The 23,082-nt window shown below is 46.2% G+C and overlaps 5 non-coding genes across 5 annotated transcripts; 2 read left to right on the top strand and 3 right to left on the bottom strand.

Annotated features, from left to right (window-relative positions):
• Nucleotides 1-182: 182 nt before the first annotated feature.
• On the bottom strand, nucleotides 183-265 carry trnal-caa (transfer RNA leucine (anticodon CAA)). The gene has a single exon. It is a non-coding gene; the product is annotated as a tRNA-Leu (tRNA).
• A 4,346-nt stretch (nucleotides 266-4,611) lies between these two features.
• Nucleotides 4,612-4,683, top strand: trnaq-uug (transfer RNA glutamine (anticodon UUG)). The gene has a single exon. It is a non-coding gene; the product is annotated as a tRNA-Gln (tRNA).
• Nucleotides 4,684-10,528: 5,845 nt separating this feature from the next.
• trnar-acg (transfer RNA arginine (anticodon ACG)) lies at nucleotides 10,529-10,601 on the top strand. Its single transcript has one exon. It is a non-coding gene; the product is annotated as a tRNA-Arg (tRNA).
• An 11,236-nt stretch (nucleotides 10,602-21,837) lies between these two features.
• trnak-cuu (transfer RNA lysine (anticodon CUU)) lies at nucleotides 21,838-21,910 on the bottom strand. Its single transcript has one exon. It is a non-coding gene; the product is annotated as a tRNA-Lys (tRNA).
• A 527-nt stretch (nucleotides 21,911-22,437) lies between these two features.
• trnal-cag (transfer RNA leucine (anticodon CAG)) lies at nucleotides 22,438-22,520 on the bottom strand. Its single transcript has one exon. It is a non-coding gene; the product is annotated as a tRNA-Leu (tRNA).
• Nucleotides 22,521-23,082: the final 562 nt, after the last annotated feature.

The following is a 23,082-nucleotide window of genomic DNA, read 5'->3' as shown; positions in this document are numbered from 1 at the left end:
AAGTTAGAGTTTGGTGGCTGCTCCATGTTGGAGGAAACCAGGCGATGTTGGACCGTCACAGGGAAGCTCCTTTGCCTCCTCTGCTGCCAGTTCAACCACTCACTCCCCTCAGTGGAGAGCAGCTTCAACTGGGTTTGAAATTTACCACTGTGGATGCATAGGAATGTGGAGAAAATGTCCTTTGTCAGAAGTGGGATTTGAACCCACGCCTCCAGGAGAGACTGCGACTTGAACGCAGCGCCTTAGACCGCTCAGCCATCCTGACAGACACTGAAATTTGCAGACTTCAATATCAAATGAATTCATTCACTGACAAAGTAGAATTTTTGTTAACATTAAACACACAGTCTGTGTTCATGGCAGGAAGAAATGAATGTGTGTGTGTGTGTGTGTGTGTGTGTGTGTGTGTGTGTGTGTGTGTGTCAAGTCACAACAAAAGTTCTCTCCTGACTCTTTACTAGTAGAGCAGGTCCAGCACCAAACTCCTTCAATAAAACTCCACCCAACAATTCTCCATCAGCGGCACATCCTGCAACAGTGGTGATGAAAACCTTCCTTTTAACAGGCAGGAACGTCGAGCAGATCCAGGATCAGTGGGGACGGCCTTCTGCTTTGACTGGTTGTGGGGAAAGAGAGCAGGAAAGCAGGGCAGAGACAAAGACAGAGAATGCTGTCCTAAAACAAGGCCTGTTCAGTCAATGGTAGAGCAGAGTGGTGCAGAGGAAGCGTGCTGGGCCCAGAACCCAGAGGTCGATGGATCGAAACCATCCTCTGCTAAAAGAAGAAAAATAAAATAAACCAGTGTCTGTAGAAATGTGTGTCTGTTAAAAAGAGGTTCATAAGCATTTTGTCTTCCTCCAGAATCACCAACCATTGTGAGAGTTAACAACAGTCCACTTTCTGACTGAAGCAAAAGTAGACTTCAAAAGGTTTTTCTGATTCAACATAGCAGCTAAATTTCCATTTCCTGAACAGGACAGGTTAAAAAAAAGGGAATGTCATGACTTCCTCTGTATGTTAGAATATGAACGACTAAAAATGTTCATGCCCAGTTTTAAGTTAGAATTGAATTGAAAATACAAAAATCTCAGTGTTGTAAACTGTTTCAAACAAATTCTACTGTTGAACAGTTCAAGTGTTTCTAATTCAGATTCAGATTCAGATTCAGATGTCTTTATTTATCCCCGAGGGGCAATTAAAGTACGGTACAACTGAGCAGCATGACATTAAAAAACAATAGAAAAAAAGAGGGACATGACAGTGGGAATAAATAAGAGAATAAAAATAAGATTAAAGATAAAATACAATAAATATACTACATACAGTATGTACACAATGTAAAATGAAGAGTAAGGTGACTGGAGTGAGTGAATAAAGTGCAGACAATGTAAACAGTATAAACAGTGTAACAGTGAATGAAGCTGAATGTGCTCTCTTATACTTTCCTCTATTGGGTTTCTTTCATGTCCTCCTGAGATCAAAGACAGAATTCTAGGTATTCTAGGAGTTGCAACCTGGAAGGTTCACTCTCCTTCAGTGAGGCTGAATCCCTGTGGTCAGTGAGGATAAGGGACCCCACAGGTATCACTAAAGTGCTTTAGACTGCAAAGCACTCAGCTAATCAAGCTGGGATCAACTGCTGTGGTGATCAAGGTATCATCATATATAACAAACAAAGAAAACAAAGTTGAGGAAAAGCACACAAAGAAAAAACTATGAACATAAACAGAGCATCTTCTACACCAGATGTCACACGGCTCAGTAGACCTCTGGTCTGACCCGCAGCAGGTCCAGTCTCCAGGGTGCCCCCATCATTCTGCTCTTCAGTCACAGGACATGCAGCAGAATCCCATCGCTCCTCTGCAGAAGAACATATGAGAGCGTCTGCTTGCTCTTCTCTGGCTGGACATAGGGGAGAGTCTGCTTGCTCTTCTCTGGCTGGACGTAGGGGAGAGTCTGCTTGCTCTTCTCTGGCAGGACGTAGGGGAGAGTCTGCTTGCTCTTCTCTGGCTGGACATAGGGGAGAGTCTGTTTGCTCTTCTCTGGCTGGACATAGGGGAGAGTCTGTTTGCTCTTCTCTTGCTGGACGTAGGGGAGAGTCTGTTTGCTCTTCTCTGGCTGGACGTAGGGGAGAGTCTGCTTGCTCTTCTCTGGCTGGACGTAGGGGAGAGTCTGCTTGCTCTTCAGAAGTTTGCTGGACCTTCGCTTGAAGGCCTTGATTTTCCTCTTTCAAACAGCTTTTTAAATCATGAAGATTTCCCAGGATTTCCCCCTGAGCACTGCTCCTTTTCTTCTTTTGTGTTCTCACTGCACATAGAAGACTCTGAACTTCACCGTTCAGACTGCCAGTCTTTGTGGGGTCCTGGTCCTTCCTTGATTCAAGGTGGGCCAACTCAGCAGTGAAGGTCTCTGTCTCCTGAGATGCAGTAGAAACTCGTCTCCTCAAACATCCATTTTCTGCCTCTCTCTCCTCACTCTCACCCACTCACTCAGCTGTTCAAGAGTCGTCTTCTTCTCAGTGAGTTCTTCTCTCATTTTGTTCTTCTCTGCCTGGATGGAGTTGAGCTCACACTTGAGGTCACATTTCTCCTTGTAAACCATCTTCACCTCAAGCTGAAGATTGTGGACTTGTGTGTTCAGGTCTCTGATCTGAGTCTGGTTCTCCTCCCTCACAGATTCAAGGTTGCCCACCATGGCAGACATGTTCTCTACCAGCTGATATGCAATAATCTTCTCTTGTCCAAGACTAGAAACCTGTCCCCACAAATTCTGGTTTTCTGTCCATCTCTTGTCACACAGAGACTGAAGCTGATCAAGAGCACTTTTCTTCTCAGTCAGGTCTTCCTCAAGACATTTCATCTCCACCTGTTCACTCTCCCTCAGAGACTGAACCTGGGTCAGTTCTTTTCTGAGCTCATTGTTCTCTCCATCAACCTTCCTCCCCTCACACTGAAGACTGTGGACTGTTGCGTTCAGATCTTCTATCTGAGTCTGGTTCTTGTCCTGGACTGTTTGGAGGTTGGCCACCACAGCAGTGAGGTTCTGGAGCTCCTGGATTGCTCTTTTATTCTCACGTTCAAGAGTAGAAACTTGTTCCCTCAAATTCTGGTTTTCTGCCTGTGTGTTGTCACACAGAGACTGAAGCTGCTCAAGGGCAGCTTTCTTCTCAGTCAGGTCCTCCTGCTCTGTCAGCCTTAGAGATGGAGGAGCAGGATCACATTGACCAGGATCATTCAGTGGATAAATACAGCTCCTACTGAGATCCACCAGATCTCTGAATGCTCCAACTATACAATCCAATGGAGTCATAGCCTTCTGTCCTGGGTTGATCTGAAGATCTTGAGCCAGACTAAATCTCCTGGAACTGTCAAGTGTTTAAAGACCAAAACTGCCCCAGAAATGTGGAGTCTGGATTCTTTTCTAGAATGAGACGGCAATGACAGTCCTGCAGAGTGACATCACTGACATGACTGATGACTTCAGTCACATGACTGATGACTTCAGTAACGTGACTGGATGACTTCAGTCACATGACTGGATGACAGTGTAGATTCCAATGTAGAGGTTGGGGAAATAGTCTCTGAGAATCCAGCTTGAACCCATGCCCTCCTTGTTCTTCAAAAACCCAAACAGCGACCATCAGTCTCCCTCCAATCCTGTACTTGGTTCAATGTTGCTGTTCCATTTTGCAGCAGCAGGTGTCGCTGTGATACCAGGTTCAGTTCAAGATTCCCAACTCCAGCTCATGTTGGTGACCTCAGTGGCAGGTAAAATGGCGCTTCAGTGGATCATGTGATCAACTCATGTGTGTCCTCAGTGCTCCACAGGTCTGTCAAATGTTCTGTAAAATAGTTGGACCCAGCAGAGCTGCTAGATCAGGAGTTGATGGAGTCGTTGCAGATACCAGGGTCCAAAGTCCAGCTTGAACCTGGTTTGTGCTGTTCTTTGTCAAGCTAGCAGCCATTCTTGTCACTGCCAAGCTAAAGTGACTTCTGTCAACAAAGGTCAACATACAAAAGGATATTTCTACTGGCAGTTCAAGATTTTGATCAAACTCCTTTTTCAGAGCTGGAACCTTCCTCTTGTGTCAGCTTTCTGTTCCCATCTCTATGGTAACGGTCAGTTTTGACCCACGTCTTCAATCAGCTGTCAAATAAACTAAAAACAATTTTCTCACAGCAAGAAGGTTCCAGGTTTGAGCCCAGGCTCTGGCACAGGATCTTTCTGTGTGGAGTTTGCATGTTCTCCCCGTGCCTGTGTGGGTTCTCCCCAGGTACTCTGGCCTCTTCCCACCATCCAAAGACATGCAATTGGGGACTAGGCTAATTGGATGCTCTAAATTGACCGTAGGTATGAATGTGAGTGTGAATGGTTGTTTGTCTCAAGGTGTTGGCCCTGAGATGAACTGGTGACCTTTCCGGGGTGTACCTCTCGCCAGTTGACACTGGGCTGGGCTCCAGCCCCACTGCAACCATTAACAGGAATGAGCGGAAGACAATGGATAAATGCATGGATGGGTGTTTGTGAAAATTAAAACCAGACAACCACTGTACTCCCGCCTACATGATAAGCGCCATAATTTTTCTCACTCATGTCTTTTTTTTTTGGACTGGTTCCATGGTGTAATGGTTAGCACTCTGGACTTTGAATCCAGTGATCCGAGTTCAAATCTTGGTGGAGCCTCCAGCAGGTCTCTGACGGACTCTGAAAGAGGAATTGCTTTTTTCTATGGCCAACTCCTGCTCCTTGGCTGTGGCTGGTTGGGAGGAGGCTCAGGCCCTAACAACGCTGCCACCACCTTCAATTAAGACCTCAGTTTTGTCCTGTTTGAGCTGGAGAAAGTTCTCTGTCACCATGACAGATAAATGGACATCAACTGGTCCTGAGTCATCAGGAGACAGCGATGTGAAAAGAAAAGAATTGCTGCTAGCTTGACAAAGAACTGCACAAACTTGGTCCAAGCTGGACTTTGGACCCTGGTATCTGCAACAACTCCCATCAACTCCTAATCTAGCATCTCTGCTGAGGGTCCAACTATTTCACAGAACATTTGAGCATCACAACACTTAGCAGGACCGTCAAGTTGGATTCTCAGAGACTATTTCCCCAATCACTACATTGGCATCTACACTGCCCAGATAGCAGGAGTCTTTGGGCCAGATCCGTTTGAAAGCTTCCTGATCCGCCTGTGGTGCACACATGACAGTTGTGGCCCACAAATGAAATACAGGTTTTAACGAAAGCTCTAAAATCCAAGGTGAAATGAAAATGTGTGGAACTAACCGGATTCGGTCCGAACATCCGAAGGTGCCAAATACTGAAGTAAAATCAGAACTGGACCAATCCTGGGTCTGGTGTGGTGCTGATCTGCAATTGGGATGCGGGCCGTTTTTGGGCCATCGTGCGTCTAGACACTGTTTGTGTTCAAATTTAAAGTCCCACAATAAGAAGTAGCTGAATCTGACAGGTGAAGGTTTGGAACTACAAGATGGTGATGTTTCCTTGACTTGATGCTCTGACTGTCAGGGTAGATGACAGCTTCTTCTGCTGCTGCATCTGAGTGGCTATGATTGGAGGTTTTACCCTCCAAGGTTGTTTGGTTCCAGGTGAAACTTTAAAATTCCAGTCCCCAACCTGGGTTGTTCTGAAACTCTTCTCCTGAATCACTCCTGAGCTGCAGCAAGAACAAATACCAGTGCCAACCAGATCAACTTCATGGCTGCTAACAGCCTCAGACACTTGATTTCCATCAATCTGGAGCCAAGAAGGCCCTCACCTGTGGTTCTCCTCCAGGAGGGTCCAGGTTCTGCCATTGGGGCTCCTGGTGCCACTGCCAGAGAGCCTCAGCTGCACACTGCAACATTTCAACAGGAGATTGACATTCCTTCAAATGTCCTGACATCTGATTACAATGGTTCTGTTCCATATTTATATTTTAAAATAAATCACATGATGAAAGCTGCCACAGCTGCTTTAAGAGAGAGAACACGCTAAGAGATTAAGATTAATGCCCAACATGGGGCTTCAACCCACCACCCTGAGATTAAGAGTCTCCTGCTCTACTGACTGAGGTCGTCAGGCCAGGGCGTCCATGTTCTACAGCATGAAGTCATCAGAGGGAGAGACGTTTGCTGCTCACAAGCTCTTCATCAGACTGAGGAAGAAAAGAACAGCGCCATCTTAAAAACAAGAGATCATTCTAGTCAGACACATTGACTCTGATGCTGCTGAGCCTGAAGGGAGGATGAAGAAAGGAGTGTCTGAGAGAGCTTCACCAGACAAACTGTCCAGTTTACCAATGTTGTGCGCTGATGAGCGCATTGGTCAAAATTAATGATAATCGATAATTATGGATATAATTATTGATAATTAAATAAGTTACTAATTATATTTAATATTCATTATTCGGGGCATATAAAATGGATGTCTTTTGTTGGGGTGCACATGTCCAGGTTTGGAATGAGACAGAGCGTTGGGTCGTCATCATGGTATGCGAGTGTGGGTGGTGTCTTAAGTTGTACACGAGTGTTGCCTCTCCAAAATCCAACATTTAGGACCGTTTTCAGCCTATAAATGTTTTGTTGCTCTGTGATGGGTACACTGAGCATGAATCCTATTTCTAGATTCTGGGGATCTACAAAAATAGGGATTGCGCTGCCAAGACTATACGCCAGGTGGAGTTGGGAGGATTGCACCACAGTCGTCGTAGCGGACTGGAGAATCTCTTCTACCAGTTCTGAGGAGACCAGATACGAGGGGATCATGCCACCGCTCAGGCTATTAACCGAGGAGCTAACTTCTCTGAGAAGATCCTGCATTAAGTCTCTGACTATTCGCACAGAGGTGATGTCCTCCTTGACGACCTGCAATAACGTCGATAAGGCACGCAACATGTTATTTAGGAGTATCGAGTGCAAATTCACGGTGACTATAGTACCCTGCAGGGTTTTGCCAATTCCCTGAAGTTGTTGTTGTTGCTGGGGAAGCCTCTGTTGAATCTCTGGCATCTCTCCATCAAGTTCATCCATGTGTTTCTGTAATGAGCGAATGCTAACGGTATTGGCTGCGGATAACCCGACAGAAAACAGCGATCTGATAGCTGATGAGGCAGTGAGCAGCCCACCCAGAAATTGTTTTGGTCGTTTCTGGCCACCCAGGTCTCTCTGTAACCAGAAACTTTTGCAACTGCTCGAGCTTGTAAATAGTGGTGTGCCTAGTAAATTCGATTGCGTCTTGGGTCTGTGTACGGCTCAGTCTTCCTTCGGTTAGCCGTGGAGGGAGGTGGTTGTGCTTACGGTACACGCCCCAAGGGTCTAAGTGAACGTAGATTCTCTGGGTGTACGGGTTACAGTGGGTGATAAGGAGTCCCGGTGTCTCCTGTAGGACGATGACGGAGGGAAGTCCAGTTTGGATTACCTCGTCGTTTCTGATAACTTGGACGTAGAGGAGGATGCCGGAGATCCAGCGGAGGTTCCTGGGGTCAGACCAGAGTCCACGAACCATTGCAGATAATCAGTATAGAAATGAAAATTTATCTGCTATGTTGAATCACAAAAAAATCTTATGAAGTCAACTTTTGCTTCCATCAGTTCACTTTCAATTCCACCCCTTTGTATCAGAAAAAAACCTCATTATATTTAATAATCAGGCTATTTTTTGTTCTTTTCATTTAGCAGAGGATGGTTTTGATCCATAAACCTCTGGGTTATGGGCCCAGCACGCTTCCTCTGCTCTACCATTTGTTGAACAGGCCTTGACTTAGGAGAGCAGGATTGTGACAAGAACAGGATTTTGAGTTTCAAATGTTTCCCAGTTTGGCTCTGCAGCAGGACGTCTTGTAGAAACAGAGACTGACCTGACACCAGCTCCCTCTGGAACAATGGTTCATTCATTCATCGGTGCCAGGAGGCCTAAAAACACACAAAACACCAATTCAATCCAGGACCTTGGATCCTAAAATGAAACTCCATCCCACGGTGGCTCTGCTGGGGCTCCCACAGGTGAGTGAGGCTGAGCTCCAGTCTGCTCTGAGGAGGCAGCAGACATCTGCACCACTCAGAGGTTTGGTTGGTGTCTTTGACAAAATCCCAACAAACTCAAATCCTGTTGAATCAGGAAGTTCTAGTTGAACGCTCATCCACGTCACATGACCAAGAAAACCTCCTCTTTCATTCAGACCAGAACAGACAAACATAGAAACATTGTTTCAGCTTCTGATCAAACAATAACATGTTCTTGTTTGTTTGCCATGTTCTATTAATCAGACTGATGATCTCTGGATGTTCTAGGAGGTGGGTATGTTTCTGATGAAGCCTGTTTGGTCTGGGGGGGTTAAGATGGTGGGGCTGTTTCAGTTCTAGTGCTGAAGGCTTTCACCATGACAGTCAGACTCTCCTCTGTCCTTCATGGTCCCTCAAATGTGCAGTGTGGACCTCACACACTGAATTTAGCCTGAAAACTCTTCATGAAAAGCAGGAGACTCAGAGTTTCTGTGGCGCAATCGGTCAGCGCGCTCGGCTGTTAACAGAGAGGCTGGTGGTTCGAGCCCACCCAGGGACGATGAACAGGCTCTACTGGTGCTTAGGAGTCGCTGTGTTAATGATCTGAATTTGGACGGACAGATTGACCCTCCACAGCAGACACATGTGACAGATCTCTGGATGAGACACTTCAGTGTTAAATTTAGTCGTCGTGTGTCATGCAGTGTTGAGGAGACCTGCTGGCTGTGGGTAAAGTGGGGGCTCAGAGTTTGTGGAGTCGGCTCTGGAATGAATGGGGTCACTGTTTGGTTCTCAGATGCTCCAGCTCAGGTTAGCGAGGTGGTGGAGAAACCAGTGAGAGCTCTGCCAGCTGGAGCCTCTTGGGTCCCAGGAGGCTTCACTCCTGGAGGTGGAAATGATGAGGAGTTTTAAAATCTGCTCCTCTTTCACGCTGACTTGTTTTCTTGGGTTCCCTCTTTCATTCATGTGTGATTTTAGTCTCAGCTCTCTAAACCTGAACGGAGCCAGAACCCATTTTAAAAGAGCTGCTCTTTTAAACTCCTGGAGATCAAGAGGATCCCTGCCATGTTTGTCCAGGAGACCCACAACACAACAGTCAGTGAATGGGGATGCAGGCAGACTTTTAATGGGGGTCATTTGAAGTCCCAAGTCCAGTTGGAGCAGAGGGTGGAGTTTGATTCTCCAGGAGGTTTTTGTTGTTGTTTTTTTTACCAGTTTCTTTTGGTTTGGAAGGAAATCATTCCAGGTGTTTGAAAGACGGTGACAGCAGCTTTGGAAAATGTTCAACTGGTGTTTTTAAATGTCTTTGCACCAACAAATGGTGGACAGGACAGCTTTTGAGACATTTTAATGCCACCGTTCAACAGTGAATCTGCTGGTTTCCTGTTTTTAGGAGCTGATGGGAGCTGCACCGAGAAGCTCTTTGAGACAGGAACCGGGTTTGAGTGATCACTCTTCAGTCTCCTGTTCTGTTTTATTAAAATATTCATTTAAAAGCTCCTGAGAGAGAGGGGGGGGGGGACAGAGAGGGGGGGGGGAGAGGGGGGGAGACAGAGAGAGAGAGGGAGAGAGGGGGGAGACAGAGAGAGAGAGGGAGAGGGGGGAGACAGAGAGAGAGGGGGGTAGACAGAGAGAGAGAGGGAGAGAGGGGGGAGACAGAGAGAGAGAGGGAGGAGACAGAGAGGATCAAACTGATCTCAAACTTGACTTCAAAATTCTCTGATTATAATCATTTGTACTCCTTGATAGATTCATCACTACAGTGTCATTGAGGGTCCATTACTATTGCAGTATATTAAAGAATATAAGAACGAGGTTACCATTCATGGAAATATAATATTTAATGTATTGCAGTATATTTTCAAAGATATAACACTTTAATTTTTTTAATAAGAGAGACTTTAATGTGAGACTTTAATGTCTGTCTTTGATCTCTAACTCTGACTCTGATGTCATTGGTGGTGACTGAATTCTACCACCTGACAGACTGGGAAGGCTCCTATTGGTGATGTCATCATAAATATATGAAGGTCTTGTTTCAATGGTATAACATTAAAGCTCATCTTAGTAAAACAATCAAGTTACCTGAACTAAGTTCTTTAAAAAAAAAGACTGTCACTGACTTAAATGAATCAAATCTACTTCAAAGTTCCTTCTGTGGTCATAAGTCAGCCATTTTAAGTGTACTTGTAGTTCCAGAACATTCCAAGAGGAGATGATATGAATCATTTTGTTAGATGAACTCTGTTCCTCTGCTTTGATGTTGGTGGACTGAGGGGAGTTTGCCTGAACCTGCTTGGACCTGCTGGCTCCTGCTCAGTCCCTCACTCAGCCTCACTCAGCCTCAGCAGCACCGCTCCACTGAGGCCTGATTCAGGTTCCTAGCAACCAAATAGGAGGAGAGCTGAACCTTCTTGCTGGGAGGCCACAGTGCTGACCACTGCACCATTGTGTCCCCTGAAAATGCCACCACCTTGTTGGGATTTTCTGTAACAGCAAGTACACATGAACATAGCAGCTTCTTCACAGGGCTGGTGGCGCAATGGATAACGCGTCTGACTACGGATCAGAAGATTCTAGGTTCAACTCCTGGCCAGCTCGCTTTAAACTTTATACTGAGAAGATGAAGTGAGAACCAGTGATCAAAATCACTGAAGTCCTCCCAGGTTTCCTCCTTGTCTGCTGGAAACATGAACACATGAATGATCCTGCTACCTCTCATGTTAAGCTGCACTTGACAGTGACAGCAGGAGAACAAAAATCCCAGTGTGTCATCAACATTTCCTGTCAATCAATGATAGAAGCTGTTGAATTTCTGGATCAGAACAAGGAGAAAGGAGCCCCAATGAAAGAGTGCTGGTTCTTGATTCTGATTTTGTTCTTCACTCCTACACCAGAGAGTGAAAGTGTGGGCTGGCTGGGAGCAACTGCCTGCTTCAGAGTGGGAGGAGCCTCAGGACTTTCCAGTGAGAGCTGCAAACTTCCACCAGCGCCCAGTGCCAGCAAGTCTTCATGATGGAGCTGAGAAGAACACAACAACACCAGAGCACTGGAGAGGAGCACAACACTTCTTTGCTTCCTGGCCACTCTCATGTCTGTCTGTCCATCTGGAGCTGGGGGGAGGAGCTTCACATGTTTGTTTGTTTTTTTAAAAAGGGAATGACATCACTTCCTCTTTATGTTAGAATATGAACTACTAAAAATGTTCATCCACAGTTTTAAGTTAGAATTAAACTGAAAATACAAAACTCTCCCCTCTTCAATCCTGTCACTCAGTGTTGTAAACTGTTTCAAACAAATTCTACTGTTCAACAGTTCAAGTGTTTCTAATGAAGCTGAATGTGCTCTCTTCTACTTTCCTCAATTGGGTTTCTTTCATGTCCTCCTGAGATCAAAGAAAGAATTCTAGCTACTGTCAAAGCCCTGATGACATCATCAGGAATTCTGACTTTGATCTGGAGACTCTTGCTTTAATCTGAATTTGACCTGACTAATGTTTTAGTTTAGGTTGCATGATACCGACCACCTCATTTCTCCTGATGGACTGGTGACCTGTCCAGGGTGAACCCTGCCTCTTGAACAATGTCACCTGGGATCGCCCCCCCCCCCCCCCCCTCCGTGACCCTTAAAGGATAAGAACAGAAAGTGGATGGAGGGATGGACTCAACACTGAAATCAGCTGATCTGATCCACATTCTAATGTTTCCTGTCCCTCTTTAGGAGTCAATGAGAATAGTAGTGTATATAATAATGTATATCCAACCTTGTAGTATCTTTCCAAAGCTTTTAGTATTTCTTCTTGTTTCTACTTGTAGTTTTAGTGTCTGGATCTTTTCTTTTGATATCCTGCTGTCTGCTCTTTGCTTTTGGAGCTTCCTTCAACAACTACCAGGCCTCCTGGGTACTGTAGGAAACATGGTCAAGTTCTTCTGACTTCTCCAGGAACGTCCTGCTCACATTGGTCTGTCTTCATTTTGACTCCTCCCACTGCTACAATGACCAGCCTTTATACTCTTGGTGACTGGGGCCCTGGTTGCTGCAGGCCTCAACACCAGCCTGTGGTTGAGAGCAGGGCAGAACAGAACTGACAGTATCTCCCATGCAGGACCTGGGTCAGCGCCTGGTGCCAGCTTGGGCACCGCTTTAACCTGGACCCCTAGAAGATCTTCTCCAGGAACTCGCCTTTTTCAATCGAAACAGCGTGAAACTTCAAGTAAAGAATTAAAATTATTTAATTCACAATGAAGCCTCTGTCATAAAACAAAATGAACAACTGACTACCTCCCCATGACTTCACACTGATACACAGGAGGTAACCTGGTAGTCAGAGCAGCGATGCTCAGGTCTGTGGACTCAGAGGAGGGTTCTTCTTTTGGTCACAGGTTTGAAGTGGAAGAGAGAGGAGAGACTGTGAGAGACCTGCCACACCTCTCCAGTGACCTGAGACATGATGGCAGTGGTGGGATTTGAACCCACGCCTCTTCAGAGACTGGAACCTTAATCCAGCACCTTAGACCGCTCGGCTACACTACCTCACTGCGCTGTTCTGTGAGTTGGTCTGCTAAAGGCATGTTGAACAGGAAGTAACATAATGATATCAAACTTATTCTGAAGGGGGACCCCTTTCCTCCCACGGTCACAGGAAGTGACGACAGCGCCGCTAGAGGCAGGAAAGAAATGGTAAAAGGACTCAGTTTGTACAGAGCCTTTCTACCTCAGCAGCACTCAAGGAGCTGAACAATGTCCTCTCATTCACACACACTCACACACTGATGCTGAAGGCTGCCATGCAAGGAGCCAACCTACTCATCAGAAGTATTTAGGGGTTCAGTGTCTTACTCAAGGACACTTTGACATGGTCACTGGAGAAAGTGAGGATCAAACCAGCCACCCTTTGGTTGCCAGACGGCCACGCTACTCCTGAGTCATGTGACCTGGATAAGATGGTGAACTACAGCTGATCGCCATTCTAGCAAACCCTCTTTTGTTTGGTTTGGTTGTTGTTTAGTGACTGTGGATGAATACACAGAAGAAGTTGAGCATAAATTTGTGTTCCCTGTTCACTTGAATATATGCAGGAGTGTGAGGTGGAAATACTACTTGGAGGAGAATGAGAGTTCAGTCTCAGCGCTATGACCTGTGCTGACACTAAAACATGTCAGCCCACAGAACAAAGATGGCAGTCCTCTGGGAAAGCAGGTACACCACACATACATGAAGAAACCCTACAGGAAACAAATATGTTGCCAGAGACTTTTACTCTGTTTTTGTTGTTTACCCAAGAACAGGATTGGAGGGAGACAGATGGTCGCTGTTTGGGTTTTTGGAAAACAAGGAGGCTGTGGGTTCAAGCTGGATTCTCAGAGACTATTTCCCCAACCTCTACATTGGCATCTACACTGTCATCCAGTCACGTGACTGAAGTCATCCAGTCACGTGACTGAAGTCATCCAGTCACGTGACTGAAGTCATCCAGTCACGTGACTGAAGTCATCCAGTCACGTGACTGAAGTCATCCAGTCACGTGACTGAAGTCATCCAGTCACGTGACTGAAGCCATCCATTCATGTCAGTGATGTCACTTGGCAGGACTCTCATTGCCGTCTCATTCTAGAAAAGAATCCAGACTCCACCTGTGGCTCCATGATAACTGATGGACCTCTGGTTGGAGGCTGGACGATGATGTTTGGACTGGAAGGAAAACTCCTTGTCCAAATTCCATTGTGTTCAAGTTTAAAGTCCCACAATAAGAAGTAGCTGAATCTGACAGGTGGAGGTTTGGAACTACAAGATGGTGATGTTTTCTTGACTTGATGCTCTGACTGTCAGGGTGGATGACAGCTTCTTCTGCTGCTGCATCTGAGTGGCTATGATTGGAGGTTTTACCTCCCAAGGTTGTCTGGTTCCAGGGGAAATTCTAAAATTCCAGTCCCCAACCTTGGCTGTTCTGAAACTCTTCTCCTGAATCACTCCTGAGCTGCAGCAAGAACAAATACCAGTGCCAACCAGATCAACTTAATGGCTGCTAACAGCCTCAGACACTTGATTTCCATCAATCTGGTCCCGGCTCGGGCGCAGTACCTTTCTGTGTGAGTCTCCATGTTCTCCCTGTTCCTGTGTGGGTTCTCTCTGGTACTCCAGCTTCCTCCCACCGTCCGAAGACATGCAATTTGGGGACGAGGCTGATTGATACTCTAAATTGACCGTAGGTATGAATGTGAGTGTGAATGGTTGTTCGTCTCTGTGTGTTGGCCCTGCGATGGACTGGCGACCTGTCCAGGTTGAACCCCACCTCTCGCCCGTAGATGCTGGGATAGGCTCCAGCCCCCCCGCGACCCTTACGAGTAAGGAATAAGTGGAAGACGATGACAACGATCACACAATGAAAGCTGCCACAGCTGGTTTAAGAGAGAGAACAAGCTAAGAGATCTGAAACCAGTAAAATATGCTTTTCTGTGTGCAAACTAGTGAGGGGCATGGAAGGATATTTTACCACCAATACAGAACCCAGACTTTAGTCATGTGATGAGATGGTGACTCTGATTATGAAGTTCATGGACAAAATGTGACTTGAAAGAAAATACATTAAAAAATACTAACTAAACTAAATAAATAAATAAAGAAGCAGCACAAACAACGTTTTCTTCTGCACAAATTTACTGGTATTAGACTGTATTTTTGGTCAATGAGTAGATGAAAGAGTGTCAGATATATATTATATACATGTGATACATGCACGTGGCTTTGGACAAAAGCTCAGTGAAACTGTAGGATTGTAGAATTATTTAAACGTTCCAAGTGGACTATTTCAGGTTTCTAGAAGACACTTCAGCTCTCATCCAAGAGGTGTCTTCAGTTTTCTTCACTGATGGGAGAATTTGTGGCTCTAAGGGGGCGGGACCTTCTCCAGAGGTGATTGACACATGCGAGCTCTGGGTGTCAGAGTTGTTTTGGTCAGGATGTGAAAGGGAAGTTGACTCAACTGGTATCTGTGTCAGTTAAAAGCCTCACAGTCATTCCGTAATCTAGGAGCAGAAACCAAAGTCTCCTACGACGAGGATGGGATTGGAACCCACGCCTGCAGAGCTCAATGGATCAGCAGTCCATCACCTTAACCACTCGGCCACCTCGTCTCCTGACCACCATGATGTGCTGCTTTCTCTGAGCCTTTTAAACAGCTGAACTCTTTGGAGCCCATTTGTCAGAAATGGACCCAGCAGGAGCCACTGAACACAACTCTGACATCATCAGGCTTCTTCCCAGCAGCTTGGTGCTCCAGAAGGAAGAATCCAGACCATCGCTACATCATCAGAGTGAACACCAGCTGATGTTGACCAGTTTAACAAGCCTTTGACTGCTAAATGACATCCAAGCTCAGATTCTCTTGTCCTGGTAGAACAAGTCAATGTTGAAGAAGACGAGAGCACCAGTCTCTTTCATCAAGGAAACAAGCCTCCTATCACTGTCCTATGCAGATTTTCTTTAAAAAAAGTGAGACAACCTCAAGATTTTCTGTTTCCTCTTGTTGGATTTTGCCACAGAGAATCAGAGACAATCAAAACTTGTTGGACTTTAACGTTGGAGGACTGAACAAGTCATGACATCATCAGTTTTACCTTCACAGGTGCTTCATTTACTTTACTTTCAATTTTACAGAGGTAGAAGCTGAAATCAAAGCTGTCTGTCCAAAGAAGTGAAAGCTTCCCAGGTTGTGATGTTCTTGTCTACAGACTCTGTCTTGTATGGAGCTTCAGTCTTTAATGAAAAGACTCCTCCATTAATAACATCGCTGTGCCTCTGCAGTGAATCAGTCACTCCATCCATTTTCTGTACCACTGATTTGTTAAAGGTTATGGGGGGGTGACATTTGGTGAGAGCAGGGTTCACTCTGAACAGGTCACCAGTCCTCAGGTCCACTGAACAGGTCCCCCATGTGGGATGATGGCGTTGAAGGCAGAGGAGAAGTCCAGGAAGAGAAGGTGGACATAGGAGTTCCTGCTCTCCAGATGGGTGAGGGCTGTGTGGACCACTGGTGAAATGGCGTCATCAGTGGAGCGGTGTTGCCTGTAGGCGTACTGGTGGGGGTCCACAGAGACGTCGATGGAGGTCTCTATGTGGGCCTTGACCAGCCTCTCAAAGTACTTCATGACTACTGGGGTGAGTGCAATGGGTCGGTAGTCATTTAGGCCTGTCACTCTGGAGCACTTGGGGACAGGGACAATAGTGGCAGTCTTTAGGCAGGTGGGGACAGATGGCAGCGCCAGTGAGGTGTTGAAGATGTCCACCAGCACCTCGGACAGCTGTTGTGCACAGTCCTTCAGTCCTCACCCTGGGATGTTGTCTGGCAAGGCAAGGCAAGGCAATTTTCTTTGTAGAGCCCGTTTTCACCAACAGTTTGTCTCAAAGGGCTTCACATGGCATCATAACAACATCCTCTGCCCTTAGACCCTCACATCGACTGAGGAAAAACTCCATAGAAACCCTTTTAACAGGGAAAAATCTGAGAAACCTCAGGGTGAGCAACAGAGGAGGGATCCCTCACCCAGGACGGACAGACGTGCAGGAGATGTTGTTACAGACAAGAAAACAGTTTACAATACAAAATGTGAGAAACATGGAAATGTTAATGACAGTTGAAGAAGGAAGCTTCTGGTAGGGGAGGCAGGGAGAGTAAGCCAGCTTGATGGGGGACTGGATGGTAGACTGGATGGTAGACTGGTTCATGGAAGGGGAGGCAGGGAGAGCAAGCCAGCTTGATGGGGGACTGGATGGCAGACTGGTTCATGGAAGGGGAGCGATGGCCAGTGTGACAGTAGGGAATAAGAGGGGGGGGGGGCGATGCAGGCGGCGGTTGGGGCTCTGGTGGATCTGTGGAAACACAGAGAGACTGCGAGACACCAAGGCCAAACTACAAAGTGCAACAAGTCGTGGTAGTGACAGTTCCAAAAATGTGCAGGGAGGAGAGGAGGAGAGAGGGGGAGAGGAGAGGAGAGGAGAGGAGGGGAGGGGAGAGGAGAGGAGAGGAGGGCTCCATGTAACCTGATGTGTCCCCCAGCAGTCTAAGCCTGTAGCAGCATAGCTATCAATGGTTCAGAGCTACCTGAACCAGTCCTAACTGAAGGCTCTGTCATAGAGGAAGGTCTTAAGCCTGGACTTAAACGTAGTTAAAGTGTCTGCCTCTCTGACCCATGGAGAGATGCTGGTTCCACAGTAGAGGAGCCCGGTAACTAAAGGCTCTACCTCCCAGTCTGTTTTTATTGATACTGGGAATCACTAAAAGACCTGCATTCTGGGAGCGGAGTGCTCTGGTGGGACAGTAGGGACTAATGAGCTCTTTCAAATAGGATGGAGCTTTATCATTGAGAGCCTTAGAAGTTAGCAGAAGGACTTTGAAGTGGATTCTAGATCCTACTGGAAGCCAGTGGAGAGAAGCTAAAGTGGAGAGATGTGTTCTCTCTTCTTAACTCCAGTCAAAACCCTCGCTGCAGCGTTCTGGACCAGCTGGAGACTCTTTAGAGAGAATTTAGGACATCCTGACAAGAGAGAGTTGCAGTAGTCTGGGCCTGCAGCTTTGCGAGGGTTGATTCCCTGAAAGGTCTTCTTCATGTCTGCTGTGGTCACACTGAGGGGCGTGTCGTCAGGTGGTGGTGTGAGTCTGGTGCTGGGGGGGGGGGGGTGTCAGGGTCCTCGAAGCGGAGAAGAAACTCATTGAAGGAGTGAGGCGCTGGACCTGCTCTACTTGTGAAGTGTCATGAGATAACATTTGTTGTGATTTGGCGCTTTACAAATAAAACTTACGACTTAAATGGAAACTGTCTGGGGGGGGGGGGTGTAGCCTCCATCAGGGATGTGTTTGATGTCTGAATTCTGTCTTTGATGTCTGAATTCTGTTCATTGATCTCCTGCTTCAGTCTTTGATCTCTGACTGATCCTAAACTCATCAAAGGATCACATCACCTTCACAATCTGTAAAGAACCTGGGTGTCATTTTGGACTCTGAGCTGAATTTCATTCCACACGTCAAGAACATAACTAAGAGAGGTTTTTATCATCTTAAGAACAGAGCCAGAGTCGCCCGTTCCTCTCAGGCCAACACGGAGGTGCTGATGCATGCTTTTATTTCCAGTCGTTCAGATTCTTGTGGTACCCTGCTGCTCTCTGGTCTCCCCAAAACAACCATCTATAATCTACAATGACTCCAGAATTCTGCAGCACGTGTGCTGACGAGGACCAGAGGGCGGGAGCTCATTACACCGGTTTTAAAGTCGCTGCATCGGCTCCCCGTGTGCTTCAGGATCAATTTTTAGGTTCTTTTAGTAGTTTTTAAGTGTCTTAATGGTCTTGGCCCACCTTATTTATCTGAACTGCTTTTATCATATCAACCTTCGCGGACCCTGAGGTCCTCTGGCACCGGCCTTTTTGTCGTTCCAAGAGTCAGAACTAAAACCCACGGGGAGGCTGCATCCAGCCATTATGGCCCAAAGTTCTGGAACAGCCTGCCAGAGAACATGAGGACCGCGAGACTGTTGATGTTTTTAAAAGGAGGCTCAAGACTCCCCTTTTTAGCTTAGCTTTTAACTGACTTAGTCTCTCTTGTCCTTTCATTTTATCACGATATCTTATTGTTACTTTAGTCTTTTAATTATGTTATTCTACTTTTTTATTAGCTCTTAAAACTTTTAGATTTTATTTATATTTTATGTCATTCTGATATTTTAATATCATTGTAATTTCTGTTCTTTCCTATTCTACCTTCTTTTAGTCTTTTAGTTTTTAGTCTTTTAGTTTTTAGCTCCAGTGTGTCCTGGTGGGGGCCCTCCACACTGGGAGGTGTGTCTGGTCAGGGGCACAGGGGCATCGTCCTTGGGATTGTCCAGGCCCGGAGAGCTGGGGGGCTCTGCATTATATGTGGAGTGTACCTGGTCTGTCCTGGTCGGGGGGTCTCGGTGGCGGCGCTCCCTGTGGTTGTGGGCTGTGGCACCTCCTGGTGAGGATGGCCCCCCATAGGTGGTCTTTCCTCACTAGGATTTTCAGTGCCCTGCCATGTTCCTACTGACAGTCAGTGTGTGGTTGTGTGTATGCGTGTGTGTGTGTGGGGAGGGGGGGGTGGTGTGTGCATGTATGTGGTCATGTGGGTTGGGAAGGCCGGGTTCTTAACATGTATTTAATGTATTGTTTTATATTTTATTAAACGTTTTCTCTTAGTTCTGTGAAGCACTTTGTGTTGCAGTCTCTGGATGAAAAGTGCTGTACAAATATAAATAAACTAAACTAAACTATTATTGCTGCTGTTGTTGGTTGTGTGTCTGTCTTCCATCCCCCTGTCCCTCTGTCTTTCTCTCTGCTTGTCTTTCACCCTCATCTTGTTCCCATCTTTTTGTCATTCTCTCCCTCCTTTCTCTCTGTCTTTTGTCTTTCCTTCTCTATATTTGTCTTCTGCTGTTTGTCCTGTCCTGCTCTCTTTCAACAACCAACCAGTCAAAGCAGACGTCCGGTTAAAAAAATATGATAAAAGAACTCTTGGTTTGATTTGGCTTGAGACATGAAGAAGATAGGATTGTTTTCCTTTCATTTTAGAAGCTTTTCCAGATTCATGAAAAGATCATCAATCAGTGCAGTATTTCAGACAGACTTCTGGTCCGTGAGGACGAGGAATCCAGCACAGATCCACAGAACTCCAACTGCCATCTTTGATGGTTCCTTTACAGTCTGTAGGGTGGAGAGATCCTCCTGAGTCTGGCTTGGAATGTTTGTCTGTGGATGTGTTGGCCCTGTGATGGACTGGTGACCTGTCCAGGGTGAACACGGCCTGTCGCCCAAAAGCTGCTGGGATAGGCTCCACCCCCTCATGACCCTGAACAGGATAAGCAGAAGACAATGGACAGAAGTCCTGACACATTGAACAGTTCTCCAGGACCATTTTTGATGAAGGTCTGGATCACACCAGCCTTTTTTGTTTGTCTTCTTCCAGTGTCCTCAACATTGTGTGAGCCAATAATTCCACATCTGTACCAGACACACCTCTGGTTGGTGGGTTGATGGATCTTTCTGTTCTGACAGTGTCTTTTATCTTGCTTTTATCTTTTCTTTGTATCTGCATTCTGTGGTGCACGGTGGCTCTGGAAGAGCGCTCGATCTAACTATTGTCACTGTACCCCCCCCCCACAACGAAAATAAAAGATTCTGATTCCGATTCTGACACACACACACACACACACACACACACACACACACACACACGCGTGTATCAACATGATGTTCCGAATGTTTCACTGTCTGTGGTTGTCCAGCTCTCCTTGTCTCTTCACTGTCATTGTCAGAACTCGGAGCAGTCTTCCTCTCCAGGTGATGTCTCTGAGTGATGATGATTGCTGTCTGTTCAACCAGCTTCATTTGTTGATATCTGAGAAGGACTGAAGACAGCAAAGTGTGCTGATTGGCCAACAACCCCTCACAGGTCAAAGGTCACTGCTCTGAGGCGGACCAGTTTACTGTAACAGTGGTGGCACCATCCACTGCTGGCGCTCTCTTCAGTGCTTCTTGTTTCTGCCCTTTGTGTGTGAGCTCCTAGAGCAGCTGGTCCGGCTCCCCCCCCCTTTTCTTTTCTATTCCTCTAATTTATTTTTTTGATTTTCTGTTTTTGTAATTCATCATCGATCTCGGCTCACGGTCGCTACACTCTTGACCTCCTGTGAGCCTTGAAGAGAGAGAAGCCACCTTTGTGTCGGAGAAGAGCAGCTTAGTCCAGGCAGCCAGCAGCCTGAGACCAGAGGGTAGCCCATCAACGCGCTTCCCTTCTTCATCGAGCGAATCTCAGCGGGAGCCACGGTCGACGAGGTGGAGGCTTTGGAGGCCGTCCTCCCACCAGTTCGTTGGAGAGGCGTCGTACATCGATGGGAGAATCCAGCTGAGAACGTAAGCCGGTTACGTTGGTTTTCACCGATTCAGGCCTGGACTCCTGTCTCGCTGCCAAACTCCGCCTGACTCCGTAGAGCTGGTCAGCCTCCACTCAGTCTTCTTCATTTGGTTGGAGGTCACCATCGTTCATCCTACACACCTTTCCACCTGCCTCTTAGCCGTCTACTTGAAGCTCAGATAAATCCAGGCTAATTCATACCTGCTACTCAATATGGGCCTTAATTACTCTGCTGGAATTATCTCTCTGTCTTAAGGGTTTTCTTAATTGTATTAAATCCTCTTTAATTTCCAAGAAGTCTTCCAACTCATTCATTCATGCAAGCCACTGATCCACAAGACCTCATTGATGAGCTTCAACCTGAGACTGAGTGTTTCTCGTTGGACGAGACACCCATTCAATGAGACTCATTGTCAGTCCATTGAAATCTACTGGTGTTCCTGGTGAGTTGATTTAACAACATGAGCTGACAGAATCTACATTCAGGTAGGAACCACCACATCCAGGGGTCTGGACCTTTGAGCAGGCAGAGCCATCAAAGTAGCAGGCTAAGCTAGCAGACATTAGCATTGAGAAGAAACTGATACCTGAGCCTACTTTTGGGTCTGGTCAGGTGATGACACAATAATATGACATCATTGTCAGACTGATGCCTGCTCAACACTGACCAAACGCCGCCCTATTGCATTGTGGGAAATTTCTGCTTGGCTCGCGTCCATCAAAACACACAAAGAAATTTCTCCAGAATCAGGATTGACAGTGGATACAATTGAGTCCACACTGGTTTTTCATTCTGAGTCGGGTGCAGGTGTGGAACTTCAGACACAGTCTGTGTTTGTGTTGTTCATTCAGTGATTTTTCTTACAATTCCCAATCACAGCTGCAGAAAGTGAGAGAACAAGCAGGGATGTTCAAGATGAACGCCCAACGTGGGGCTTGAACCCACGACCCTGAGATTAAGAGTCTCATGCTCTACCGACTGAGCTAGTCAGGCTACACCTGAGTAGCTTCAATAGCCTGAAGTGATCAGAGTGAGAGACGCTACAAGCTCTTCATCAGACTCACAGTCACATGAGCCATCACATGATTGATGAATGACCACAAACACCTTCATCTTTGACAAAGAAGTAAAATAAAAGATGAACCACAGATGAGACACCAGTGGTAAAAACACTAAAGTGCTGTCAAGGAGAAACAGGATACGAGCAAACACACACACAAGTTACAGAGAGAGAACTCTCCCAGAGGGAAACACTCAAAGGAGAACCTAGAGATCATCAGGCTGGATGACCTCATCAACATGAGACAGGTGGATCAGTAGACTTTGATCCAACATTTGAAGTTCAGTTTTGGTGGCTGCTCCATGTTGGAGGAAACCAGGCGATGTTGGGACGTCACAGGGAAGCTCCTTTGCCTCCTCTGCTGCCAGTTCAACCACTCACTCCCATCAGTGGAGAGCAGCTTCAACTGGGTTTGGAATGTACCATTGTGGATGCATAGGAATGTGGAGAAAATGTCCTTTGTCAGAAGTGGGATTTGAACCCACGCCTCCAGGAGAGACTGCGACCTGAACGCAGCGCCTTAGACCGCTCGGCCATCCTGACAGAAACTTGGATGCAGACTGAATTAATTCATTGACAAAGTAGAATTTTTTCCACAGGAGCTACTGGCTCCTTAGTTGGTTTATTTATTGTTAACATTAAACACACAGTCTGAGTTCATGGCAGTAAGAAATGATTTTCATTTTTCTAAAGGACAAGAAATGAACCAGAACATTAGAACCACATTGCATCTCTTGATCAGTTTGTTACATGGGACACATTCCAGACAGGAAGGTCCTTCTGAGACTTGAACTGGGATCACTGGATCCAGAGTTCTCACCCTTCCACCATGGAACCAAACACAAGGAGGAGGTTCCTCTAAATACCACTTGACATCACCTGCAATCAACCTGTTGATATTTGGAGGTTCATCTTGCTCTTGTTCCAGACTACATTGGCAAAAGGATCATGAACCACAAGGAAATCATGGAACTCCAGATTGATTCAGGACTTTCTAACTCCATCGTATGACCTGGGAGCAAAGACTGGCCAGGCCTTCCTTAATTTATCAGTTAATTACTGCTTCAACAAACATGCCACTTAATTAAGTTACCAGAATTTCTCT

Source organism: Aulostomus chinensis, chromosome 1 (assembly GCF_037954235.1).
Source record: "Aulostomus chinensis isolate RoL2024-O1b breed Wild chromosome 1, RoL_Achi_v1.0, whole genome shotgun sequence".
Classification (NCBI taxonomy): domain Eukaryota; kingdom Metazoa; phylum Chordata; class Actinopteri; order Syngnathiformes; family Aulostomidae; genus Aulostomus; species Aulostomus chinensis.
The sequence above is the reverse complement of the archived record's forward strand: the minus strand, read 5'-3'. Positions and strand labels throughout refer to the sequence as shown.